General features: G+C 41.8%; 1 protein-coding gene across 7 annotated transcripts in view; it reads left to right on the forward strand.

Annotated features, from left to right (window-relative positions):
* The window catches only part of PTPRK (protein tyrosine phosphatase receptor type K), a 437,401-nt gene that overhangs the window by 185,000 nt on the left and 239,607 nt on the right, over positions 1–12,794 (forward strand). The gene's annotated exons all lie outside the window — the stretch shown is intronic.

A 12,794-nucleotide genomic window follows, 5' to 3' on the forward strand; every position in this document is an offset into this window, starting at 1 on the left:
GGTAGAGAGAGAGGTGTGTTTAATACATACAATGCCAACTCTCTCTGAATGTCAGGGAGACTCCCTGAAATAGTAGCAATCTCCCTGACTACCTGAAGAGTCTAGCAATCTCCACGATTGAACCTTACCCCCATTAAGAAGCTGTTACATAAAAAACAAATCATAAATAAATACATTCAAATGGGATAATTAATATTTCCCTGCATTGGGTATAAGACACAATGATCCCTATGGCTACATGCATTTTCTGAAAAGTATCAGTGTGTTTTTATCAACACGTAGCTCTTACTGACTGCTTTGGTGCTCATTTACATTTGGATGCAAACCAATTTTATGATACGCTTCTCGGATAAAGCAGTACACGTTCTCTTTATCGCCACGCTTACAAGTGTTTCTTTCACAATCTCACTGAAATGCTTTTTCAAAAGTAGGCAAGTATGGTTTAATTAAATAAAACTGAATGCAGCCTGTCTGCTTTTGGCTTTTTGTGGCGATGCTGTTGTGCTACTCCTTGTCTATAGTAGGCTGGGAGTGTGATGCTACACTGACATGGAGGAACAGCAGCCACCAGCATCACACGGACTGATATAGCCCTCTTCTGCCTGCTTACCTACCCTGTGCTTGCTCCATGCAAGGAAAGACTTGTTGGGGGAGGGCACGGTGTCTGAGGGAGCTTAGTTCTTTCCACTGTAACTGCATTCACTTGAATTACTTAGCACATGCTTATTAGATTGTGTTACACAAAGTGATCACTCCCTTAAACATTTAAATTACTGTGTTCATTTCAAATCATTAAAATTGTTTTACATGGGTACAAGACTTGATTTAACAAACTGTGGATCCTCTGCTTAGAGACTTGAAGTGATCCTTCTACAAACTGAACTATTCTCTCCTTATGTTAATTTAGCTGTGGACAATACCAAAGTTTTATTGTGTTCATTTTTTTTTAAAGAAAAAAAGAATGAAAGCTTGATTTGAAGTTTCTTTTTGAGACCTACATACGTTTTATTTTCCATATGAGTGTATAATATCTTACTAACTGGCAGTCTTATCGTAAGGGTTATCCATGAGAACAGTATAAAAGATGTTTTTTGCACCAGTCATTGTAAAACATGTAAGCAGTGTTTCTTAAATATGTAATTGTTTATTCTGCTCATAAAGTTGTTCTTTGTGTATTCTGTATGAACGCCTAATGTAGACAATTTTCATTGCTCATATATTTTTAAGCATGTAATGAGCTGGGAACATTTGTGTCTGATCTCCTGTAACATCACCTACTACTAAAACTTTAAATGTTTAGTTCGTTTATCTACCCATCTGCCCCACCTACCTAATTAGATTGTATGGGCCTGGACCTCATTTCTATTAGATTAAGCTTACTGTTACCAGTGTGTCATACATATATGATGTAATAAACACTGTTTATTGTGTGGTGCCAGTTAAAACAGAATACAAACTTGCAGGACCATAATATAACATAACTAAGCACGGTAAAGGCAAATATTGCCAGCATTTATTAGGAACGCTTGTGTGTAAACCAAAGGTTCCCAAACTCTGTCCTCAAGGCACCCTGACAGTCCAGGTCTTAAGGATATCCATGTTTGACCACAGGTTACTTAATTAGTACCTCAGTCAATTTGATTTAGCCACCTATGCTCAACCATGGATATCTCTAAAACCTGAACTGTGGGGGAGCTGTGAGGATTGAGTTTGGGAACGTCTGGTGTAAACAATTGTAGTGAATACTGTACTCTCATTGTAGATTATAAAGTATTTCCGTCTCATAATGTACATTAATGGTTACATTATCCCTTGCATTTATGAGTAGATTTTTCTTCTGTTCTTGTGGTCGTCGCTGAATTTAATATGAACTCTAATCTGCAGTGAAACAAACGTGTTAAAATGCTTAGTACAATGTGTTATATGGTGTTGTTTATTTGATAAATCAAGTTATCTAGAGTACTTATAAAAAAAGAATAAGAACCCAGGTCGGGTTCAGCTTCTGTGGTGTTAAGCCCATACTAAGGATTAACCATTATGACTACTTGTGTATCTTAGTGGCACGTTAAATCTGACATCCTGCTATATCCAGAGAAAAGATGTTAATAATAAGGGAAAGTTTGGGGCCACTGATATGAATTGCCTTTAATACGAGTTGGCAGCGTATTGCCCGTTGTCAACGATGACCCAGGGGCAAGAGTTTATTAGTAGGTTTCCTTCCAAAGTCAATGTGACAGGGCATGCCCAGGGCTTTTTTCCTTGCTGTTTGTAACAAATGAAAATTTCACTACTGGATTCTGCTACGTTGTAATATTGATCTGGTTGTTAAGACAGCCAGAGGATGAAGATAAAAAGCGCACAATTTACTTTGTCATGGATTTAGCATTCCTTTCATATCACTGTGAGTAATACTAATCTTTGTGGCTTGTAAACTCTAAGCCTTAACTCCCCCCTGTTAATAATGTTAATGGGAGTGTGAATAGTTGCATGCAAAACACACTTTATTACTCACACTCAATTGTCTTCATTATTAATTAACCTGTTATCAAGATTTCCTAGCTGAAGGATAATGTTATACAGTGATATGTGGCTTCGGGTGATCCCTTAACCAGTTTTGCTGTTTCAAACTGAGCAAAAACAAGACAGGTCAAATATATTTTTCAGTTGCCCCAAGATCCATACTGACTAATACATTTTAAAAAGTGCAAAAAAAGAAAAAAAAGATACTGCTCACTGTCAATTATTTTAGCTTTCAGTATGTTACACATATATTAAGAACTGAAGCGTTACAAATGTTAAAGGTTGGGCTAAAACCGGTGGGAAATGGGGAGGGGGAAATTTGTGGCCAAGGAGGGGTGATGTGGACGTAGGGGGAGAGGGGACGCACATATAAAATGGATAGTCATAACTAGGAAGGGGGGATTGATCTGCGGCTTGTGTGAGAAGAGCGCAGGACTGGCCTCACGGAAAGGGGCCAGCCCACACTGTAGGGAACGTAGAAGGGCCCCTGAGGCGATCCGGGGCCCCAAAGCAACAGCATATTGTCAGGTCTGTAAAATTATGTAGGCAGAGAAGAGCTGTGGGCTGGGAAAATGCAGGCAATGTAGGGTTTTTGGGATGGAGGAGTTGAAAGCGGCGGGAACGGGACCTCACTCTGTCTGGACGCTGCCTAGTGATGGCCCGCACTTCACCCCCTATGGTATGTCGCTGCTGCCGGACCAGTCTGAGTTGTGCACATGAGTGAAATTGCTATCCCACGCATGCCCACAAATCATACTTGCCTACCCTCCCGATTTGGTCGGGAGCCTCCCGAAAATCGGGTGCCGCTTCCGACCTCCTGGGAAGGCAGGTAAGCCTCCCGGCTGTTGCTGACCCCACCTATCCCCCCGCAATTACATGTAAAGCCCCTGCAGTGGGGGGAGGCGGTGACGTGATTCACGCGGAACATAATTTTGGCCACGCCCCCTGCTTCACACTGCCTGTAATATCGGCAGTGTGTAGCGGGGACGGGTCCAAATCGACGATATCGCATGTCCCCACATGCAGACACTTTTCGTCTGGCTGGTCCCGCCCCCGTTTGCTGGCCACTCCCCTCCCCCCAGTCATGCTGATCTGGCTGCTCCCTCCCGGAAGGGGCAGCCAGATAGTCTGTAAGTATGCCAGAAATCAACAAGCAGGCTTCTAAGGACTCCATTGGCTGCAGCCCCTAGAAGTCAGATTGGGCTGATGTAATAGCAGGAGAGTGGCTTCCCATTGGAAGCGCTTTTTGCTAATTGTAGTCCCAGGGGAGAAAATACCTCCTCTTCAGATTGGCTGGCAGGCTGTGATTATCAGGGAGTGCTTCCAATGGGAAGTCACTACCACTGATAGGCAGTCCTTCTGGGTGGCAGATATTACTGGGGAGGCCTAGGTACAATCAGCCACTGGTATGTATCCACTGCATGTATTTTCTAACTCTTAATATTTTCCAAATAAAGTTTCATAAGTAGTGTGAAATTAATAATTTCAAACCTATTCATAATTGGTGTGCTATAAATTAACAGAAGACATTGGTTATGCATAGATTAGAAAGAAGTTAGTTTACCAGTCTCTTGGCAAAAATAATGAAATAACTTTTATCTGAAACTGCATCATACACAGCGTTGTCTCTTTTCATTTCAGTCCGATTTATGAGTGACAATACGCTTACCACAGATATCACTTATGATTATGGCATATCCATGAGGAAATCTTCTGCTTGCAGAATTAGATTTATTTTAGAATATATCTTATTAAACAATATCATATAGTGTTCTAGAACCTTTGAAGCTGTGAAAGGTTATATCTTTGTTTCGCTTTTTCCTTATATGCCTGTTATAATAATAAAAAACCCTCCAAAATGTCAGGCAGAGGTTAAAATATCTCATTTCATTCTCATTAATGTTCTCTTTGTTAGCTCTTCATATCAAACCCATGGAGGACTCTGCAGTTCAGGGAGATCATTCATCTTGCCTAAGTTTTCTCCTATAATAATTTTATGTTTAGAATTGTGATGATTAGACTCTTCTCAGAGCTTCAATCATCTAAACACGTCCTTAATACATCCATGCAGTTTTACCTGCCTTTAATGCCGCCCCGTTCTGTCATTAGCCCCCGTTGCCGATGGGTTCTATTCCTGATCTCCCTCCTACTGCGCCTGCTGGTCTCTCTCCCTGGCCCCCCTTTCCCAGCAAGGCTGCCATTATACATACAGGACCCCCTGCACCGCCACCACCGGTGTTAGACCCCGACACCCCCCCCTGCACGCCCATTGTCTGACTCCCAACCGAGGGATGTTTATAATCGGGGGCATCCACAAAATGTGCCTTAGTAAATCTTCCTCCATGTTGTTTTTTTGTATGTTGGCTGTCAGACTGGGCTCTTTATTGTATATGCCTACAAATGTGTCCCCATAATCCTACAGTAGCCTGATAGGTGTAGCATCTTTTTCACTTCTTTTTGCTTGAATGTGCATCTTCGTCGCAATGCAACAAAACCACTTCACAAGACTGCACGGATTCATTTGATATGTGTGTCACTGAGTCTGAAACCATACAAGCAAAGTTGTCATGAAAAAAAGCCGCGCAACATAGCACTTTGTATCCACAATAGGATTCGTCGCACAGATATATTCGTGTCATATATCGAATTAATCCGTGCAGTCTGGTGTAGTGGTTTTGTTGCATCATGTTGTGGCTGAGAATGAACATTTAAGCAAAAAAAAGGAGCTCAGCGCAAGCAGAGTTAGGACCTCGAGCGCTGTGAAAGGCATGACTGTGACCCTAGTTTATTATTATTATTATTATTATTATTATTATCCTTTATATGGCACCACAAGTGTTCCGCCACGCCTTACATAGTACATAGAACTAATAGCTGAACAAGAAACAAGTAACTTACAGTACATTACTGTGCAGGACAAGGACACAACTTATATACAGTGCTGCAGTAGCGATTAAAGCACTCACAATAAGCAGCAGGGAGTTATCAGTCACGTGTTAGGTGCCCTTATGGGGAGTAAAGAGTAGAAGAAAATGTAAAGAGAAGCACATGAGGGAAGAGGTCTCTGCTCGTGAGAGCTTACATTCTAAAGGGGAGGGGCAGACAGGCGTGACACAGAAGGGGAAGATAGGGAGGAAAGAGCATGAGGTGGGTTAGGATGAGTGCTGGAAGGCCTTGATGAAGTAGTGGGTCTTGAGAGTCCGTTTGAAGATTTATAGAGAGGTGGAGTGTCTGATGGGGAGATGGAGAGCATTCCAAAGGTAGGGAGCAGCACGGGCAAAATTTTGGATGCGGGAGTGGGAGGAAGTAATCAGTTGGCAAGAGAGGCGGCATGCATTTGTTGAGCGAAGTGGACGGGTGGGAGTGTGAAGGGAGAGAAGGTCAGAAATGTATGTGGGAGAGGATTTGGTGAGGGCTTTGTAGGCGAGTGTAAGAACCTTGAATTGGCATCTGAAGGGGAGCCAGTGTAGTGCTTGAAGGAGAGGGGAAGCAGATGTAGAACGTCTGGAGAGGAAGATGAGCCGAGCAGCAACATTGAGAACAGATTGTAGTGGAGAGAGGTGAGAGACTGGGAGGCCAGCTAGGAGAAGGTTACAGTAGTCCAATCTGGAGATGACCAGTGAGTGGATGATGGTTTTAGTGGCATCATGGGTGAGGAAAGGTCTAATCCTGGAGATATTTTTTAGGTGGAAACGGCAGGAATGCGAGAGGTGCTGAATGTGTGATTTAAAGGAGAGGGAGGAGTCTAGGATAACTCCAAGACAGCGCACTTTGGGGCTAGAGGAGATAGTTGATAGTTGTGAGATAGAGGAGACTAGTGTAGGGAAACGCATTTGTAATAAGTTCGGGTTCTGAATTACATGGAACTGGATTCTGTTTTATTCTGGTCATTTGAAAATGCAGTGGTGTAAGGAGATAAACGTGATGGGTAAACATTGTTGCTTGGAAAATAAACTTTAAAAAATGTAGGTTTATACAGTGCATCCGGAGAGTATTCACAGCGCTTCACCTTTCCACATTTTGTTATGTTACAATCTTATTCCAAATGGAATAAATTCATTTTTGTCCTCAAAATTCTACACACAATATCCCATAATGACAACGTGTAAAAAATTTTTTTGATGTTTTAGCAAATTTTATTTAAAAAAAACAACCTAAGAAATCACATGTACATAAGTATTCACAGCTTTTGCCGTGAAGCTCAAAATTGAGCTCAGGTGCATCCTGTTTCCACTGATTATCCTTGAGATGTTCCTACAGCTTAATTGGAGTCCACCTGTGGTAAATTGCTTGTACATGATTTTGAAAGGCATACACCTGTCTTTATAAGGTCCCACACTAGACAGTGCATGTCACGGCACAAACCAAGCATGAAGTCCAAGGAATTGTTTTAAGACCTCCAAGACAAGATTGTCTCAAGACACAAATCTGTGGAAGGGTACAGAAAAATATCTGCTACTTTGAAGGTCCCAATGAGCACAGTGGCCTCCATCACCCATAAATGGAAGAAATTTGGAACCACCAGACTCTTCCGAGAGTTGGCCAGCCGTCTAAACTGAGCAATTGGGGGAGAAGGGCCCTAGTAAGGGAGGTAACCAAGACCCTGATGGTCACTCTGTCAGAGCTACAGCATTCCTAGGTGGAGAGAGGAGAACCTTCCAGAAGGACAACCATCTCTGCAGCAATCCACCAATCAGGCCTGTATGGTAGAGTGGCCAGACAGAAGCCACTCCTTATTAAAGAGCACATGGCAGCCCACCTGGAGTTTGCCAAAATGCACCTGAAGGAGATTCAAACCATGAGAAACAAAATTCTCTGGTCTGATGAGACAAAGATTGAACTCTGGCGTGAATGCCAGGCATTATGTTTGGAGGAAACCAGGCACCGCTCATTACCAGGCCAATACCATCCCTACAGTGAAGCATGGTGGTGGCAGCATAATGCTGTGGGGATGTTTTTCAGCAGCAGGAACTGGCAGACTATTCAGGATAGAGGGAAAGATGAATGCAGCAATGTACAGAGACATCCTGGATGAAAACCTGCTCCAGAGCGCTCTTGACCTTAGACTGGGGCGAAGGTACATCTTTCAGCAGGACAATGACCCTAAGCACACAGCCAAGATATCAAAGGAGTGGCTTCAAGAAAACTCTATGAATGTCCTTGAGTGGCCCAGCCAGAGCCCAGACTTGAATCCGATTGAACATCTCTGGAGAGATCTGAAAATGGCTGTGCACCGATGTTTCCCATCCATTGGCACCGATGCTTCCCATTGTTTGGTGCTGCAGAGATGAATGGGTGAAACTGCCCAAAGATAGCTGTGCCAAGCTTGTGGCATCATATTCAAAAAAACTTGAGGCTCTACTTGATGCCAAAGGTGCATCAACAAAGTATTAAGCAATGGCTGTGAATACTTATGTACATGTGATTTCTTCGTTTTTTTTTTTTTTTAATTCAATTTGCAAACATCTCAAAAAAAACGTATACACGTTCTCATTATGGGGTATTGTGTGTAGAATTGAGGACAAAATTAATTTATTCCATTTTGGAATAAGGCTGTAACATAACAAAATGTGGAAAAAGTGAAGCGCTGTGAATACTTTCCGGATGCACTGTACATACTTGTTGACTTTACAGAACTCCACCCCCGGAGAAGCCCGGAGAGGAAATTGTGCTGACATCTTCAGCGGGCAGGGCCGGACTGTAGACATCGTTAGGCCTGCCCCATCTCAGGAAAAGGTCACAATTTGAGAGTCAGCGAGGAGGGGGCAGGGCTAAATTCCATTATTTCCCTCATTTAAGCCCCACCCTCTTCCTACAGACCCATGAATTCCTCATCAAATCTCTCCATCCTTCCCACTTCGCTAGGAAGTGGATGGGATGCGGAAGATCTGCCTAAACTTTTGGGGTTGAGGGGGGATACCCAAAAATCGTGAGCCTCCCGCAACTTCCTGGACAGTAGACCTAGCATGTGTTTATATAATCTAGTAAAATCAGTATGTTAATTTTGATTGTTTATTAAAATTTTTGTTGCTTAAAAACAATATGACTCGCCAGCATAGGTGTTAATTATGTAATACCTGTAAATTACTTCAAGTTTAGCTTTTATCACATGATACACCCTATTGCGATGGTAATACAGCCATGGCCAAAAGTTTTGAGAATGACACAAGTATTGGTTTTCCTAAAATCTGCTGCTTCAGTGTTTTTTTTTACCTTTTTGTCAGATGTTACTATGGTATACTGAAATAAAATTACAAACATTTCATAAGTGTCAAAAGCTTTTATTGACAATTACATTAAGTTTATTCAAAGAGTCAATATTTGCAGTTTGACCCTTCTTTTTCAAGACCTCTGCAATTTGCCCTGGCATGCTGTCACTCAACTTCTGGGCCACATACTGACTGATGACCGCCCATTCTTGCCTAATCTATACTTGGAGTTTGTCAGAATTTGTGGGGTTTTGTTTGTCCACCCGCTTCTTGAGGATTGACCACAAGTTCTCAATGGGATTAAACCATTCTTTATTCATGGCTGTGTTCTTAAGCAAAATTATGAGTGAGCCCACTCCCTTGCCTGAGAAGCAACCCCACAAATGAATCGTCTCAGGATGCTTTACTGTTGGCATGACACAGGACTGATGATAGTGCTCACCTTTGCTTCTCCGGACAAGCATTTTTCCCAAAACCATCTGAAAGGGTTTTCATCAGAGAAAATAACTTTACCCCAGTACTCAGCAGTCCAATCCCTGTACCTTTTGCAGAATATCTGTCTATCCGATGTTTTTCCTGAAGAGAAGTGGCTTCTATGCTGCCTTTCTTGACACCAGGCCATCATCCAAAATTACTTGTCCTGTGTCATGCCAACAGTAAAGCATCCTGAGACCATTCATGTGTGGGGTTGCTTCTCAGCCAAGGGAGTGGGATCACTCAAAATTTTGCCTAAGAACACAGCCATGAATAAAGAATGGTACCAAAACATCCTCCAAGAGAAACTTCTCCCAACCATCCAAGAACAGATTGGTGATGAACAATGGCTTTTCCAGCATGATTGAGCACCTTGCCATAAGGCAAAAGTGATACATTTTCGGTCCATGACCTGGAAACTCCCCAGACCATTGAGAATTTGAGGTCAATCCTCAAGAGGTGGGTGGACAAACAAAACCCCACAAATTCTGACAAACTCCAAGCATTGATTAGGCAAGAATGGGCGGCCATCAGTCAGTATGTGGTCCAGAAGTTGATTGACAGCATGCCACGGCTAATTGCAGGTCTTGAAAAAGAAGAGTCAACACTGCAAATATTGACTCTTTGCATAAACTTAATGTAATTGTCAATAAAAGCCTTTGAAGATTAGAAAATGATTGTAATTTTACTTCAGTATACCATAGTAACCTCTGACAAAAAGGTCTAAACACTGAAGCAGCAAACTTTGTGAAAATCAATACTTGTGTCATTCTCCAAACTTTTGGCCATGGCTGTAGAGATGAATGAATGTGTGGCAACACCACAACTGTGTTCTAAAATATATCTTATCTGCCATCACTAGAGAAAAGGCGTTTTGAAAAGGAGCCAAAATTGGGTGTAAATAATGCATAGATACATGGAAGGTTAAATTGTGTCAAGGGAACAATTGATACATCTGTGTAGTAAATGAAAAGGGCTATTAGTTAAAAAAAAAAAAAAAAAAAAAAGTTGAAGCAAGTATGATTTACAATCTGCACTATTTTGCAGGTGCAGTTTTTAATCCTATGAACTGTAATAGTCCTTGAATAAAGACACTCCTGCTTTTCATTTTAAGACTGGATTTTTCTAAAAGTTTGCAATAGTGGTAAAATGTGACTGAAATGGATAAAAAGAACTTTTAAAAGTAAAAAAAAAAGGTGAACATATACTGTCAGATAAGTCACCTTCAGACAGACCAATTATATGACTTTGCCATACATTGTCAGATAATTGGTATATCTATCTGACAGAGTATATCCGAGCACAAAGTATCGCCTCTGTTGGGAATACTGGAAGATTTTTTCATGCTTGCTTGTCGCCATACACTGTGCAATTGTCGGCACAATCCGCTGATAATTGGCTGATCGGGCCGATAATTGCAGTGTATAGCCACCTTTATGTAAGTAATTTATACTGTAGTTTTGGCCTAGATATTAATAGAAAGATTAACATTGTTTCTCCATCTCATTGTAGCCATTTTTAAGAAATAAAAAATAAAAAATTGTTTAGCTTTCACCTTTGCCTGACAGTCCCAGTGCGTGAGCCACAGACAGTATCACACTGAAAGAGTGCAGTTATATTATTGCAAAATGTAAGAGTATTGTCAGTTGTATACCACATCAGGAGTTACTGAATTGTAAACTAATACTGTTTAAAGTCGACAAGATGTAGTTCTATTTATAATTCCCAGGTCAGGGGCAAAATTGGAAACCTCAATCTATAAAATCATCAAGCCACTACTGTACTGTATGTTGCCTATTTGCTCCTAGGCATTGAGTCTACCAATGTCTGGAATTGTGCATGAGTGATAGATCGGTCCTCCTGAAGTAGCTCAGCCAATGCCTACCTCAGTGTTTATCAACCGCTGTGCCGTGGCACACTAAGTGGTGTTAAGTGTGGGCAGCACTGCTGCTGAACTCTCCTGGGTAGCTCAGGAGCACCCGGGCCGTGATCTATGTAGACATGGCGGCCTGACATCACAGGTCACGCGTGCCGCGTTTTTAGCCCGCCCTGCCACTCAGCTCACCTGCACGCTGCTGACATCTCTGCACTGTGTCCACCGATGAGTTACTGGTAGGTGCAAAAAAAATATATATTTATTTTTTATGTGGAAGCCAGTGTGAATTGTTGCTTTTGGGGGAGCAATGTGTTTTGTTTTGTTTTTCTGTGGGGGCCAGCCAATGGTTTTATATTTTGGAGAAATATGGTTTATATTTTTCTGTGGGGGCCATCCAATGTGATTGTTTTTCCTGTGGGGAACAATGTGTTTTGTTTTTTTTTTGTTACTGGGGGTGGGGGGGGGCAGTGTATGTGCATTTTATTCCTGTGGGATACAATGTATGTGCGTTTTATTCCTGTAGGGACCATTGTATGTTTGTACTTTTTCTCCTGGGCCAATGTACGTGTGTTTTATTTCACAGCGGGCCAATGTAGTGTGTTTTATTCCTGCGGAGGCCATGGTGTGTGTTCTTTTTTATGTGGGAGCCAATAAGTATGTATTTTCATAGTTCACTCACACTGCATCGCTGGATGGTGTGCCTTGACCATTTTAAAATCTTGCTTAGTTTTTCTCGAGTTGAAAAAAGATGAAAATCAAGACCTACTTGATTAAAAATGAGGCCTCAGGCACATTCCATTATACCTTGTAAGTGCTTAGTTGTGCTCAGATCTGGTCACATAGGGTCTTATCATATGGATGACATCCATTTCATACTCCTCAAACTGTTAGATGAGGATGTATGCATTGTCTTCTTGGAAGGCACCCCTATCATATGGAAAAAGATACTGAAGCATTGGGCAAAGTTGTTCGCTCATTACTAATAAATAGAATTAGGCTTGGCTTTGCCTTTTATGTGGACTTTACTATGGACTTTTTTGCTGGCAAGAACTAATCTGTTTTGAGAAGATCATGAAGGAAGTTTCACCAGTGGCTATTACATCTGATCAAACTGGCTGCTGCTCAGGGCAGTGGGTTGAAATTATATACAGAGACTGGTCCAAGGTGCGGACCAGAGAAGGTTAGACTCTTTAGATGTGATCAAGCCTTGGGTGAAACGTACGTCATCTTTTACAAGCACTTCTAGGTCTCTGTGTGAGCGCTCATTGGACCCGGCCTCAGTGGGGACGCCGCTCCATGGAAACTTACCACAAGTGCAGCCGCATTTCCTGCCTGCACTTCCCACACTACTGCACACCAGACATCAGAGATCACTTTCTCTAAAACAGGTACACTTTATTCAGGGCACCCGGGACTATCCATATGCACTGCAATGCATCAAGTATCAGTGTAGGGATGGTCTCAAGAGGCTGGACAGCAGAAGCACACGTAACTTATTTCTGTTCATGACTTAAAAGCATTAAACTCTCTCATTAACCCGTTCCTTGCCAAGCATATTGCCTGGCACACGGGCTAAAAGCAGAAGTGATTTGCCAATCAGGCTTGAACACCTATTGCACTCTCTCTTATGACTTAAAAAAAATATATGCATGTATGCTAAAAATTATGATTAGTTCTGCACATAAGGGAACATTATATTGTGAATAACTATGTAC

This window comes from Taudactylus pleione, unplaced genomic scaffold (genome assembly GCF_031769625.1).
Source record: "Taudactylus pleione unplaced genomic scaffold, aTauple2 ptg000006l, whole genome shotgun sequence".
Classification (NCBI taxonomy): domain Eukaryota; kingdom Metazoa; phylum Chordata; class Amphibia; order Anura; family Myobatrachidae; genus Taudactylus; species Taudactylus pleione.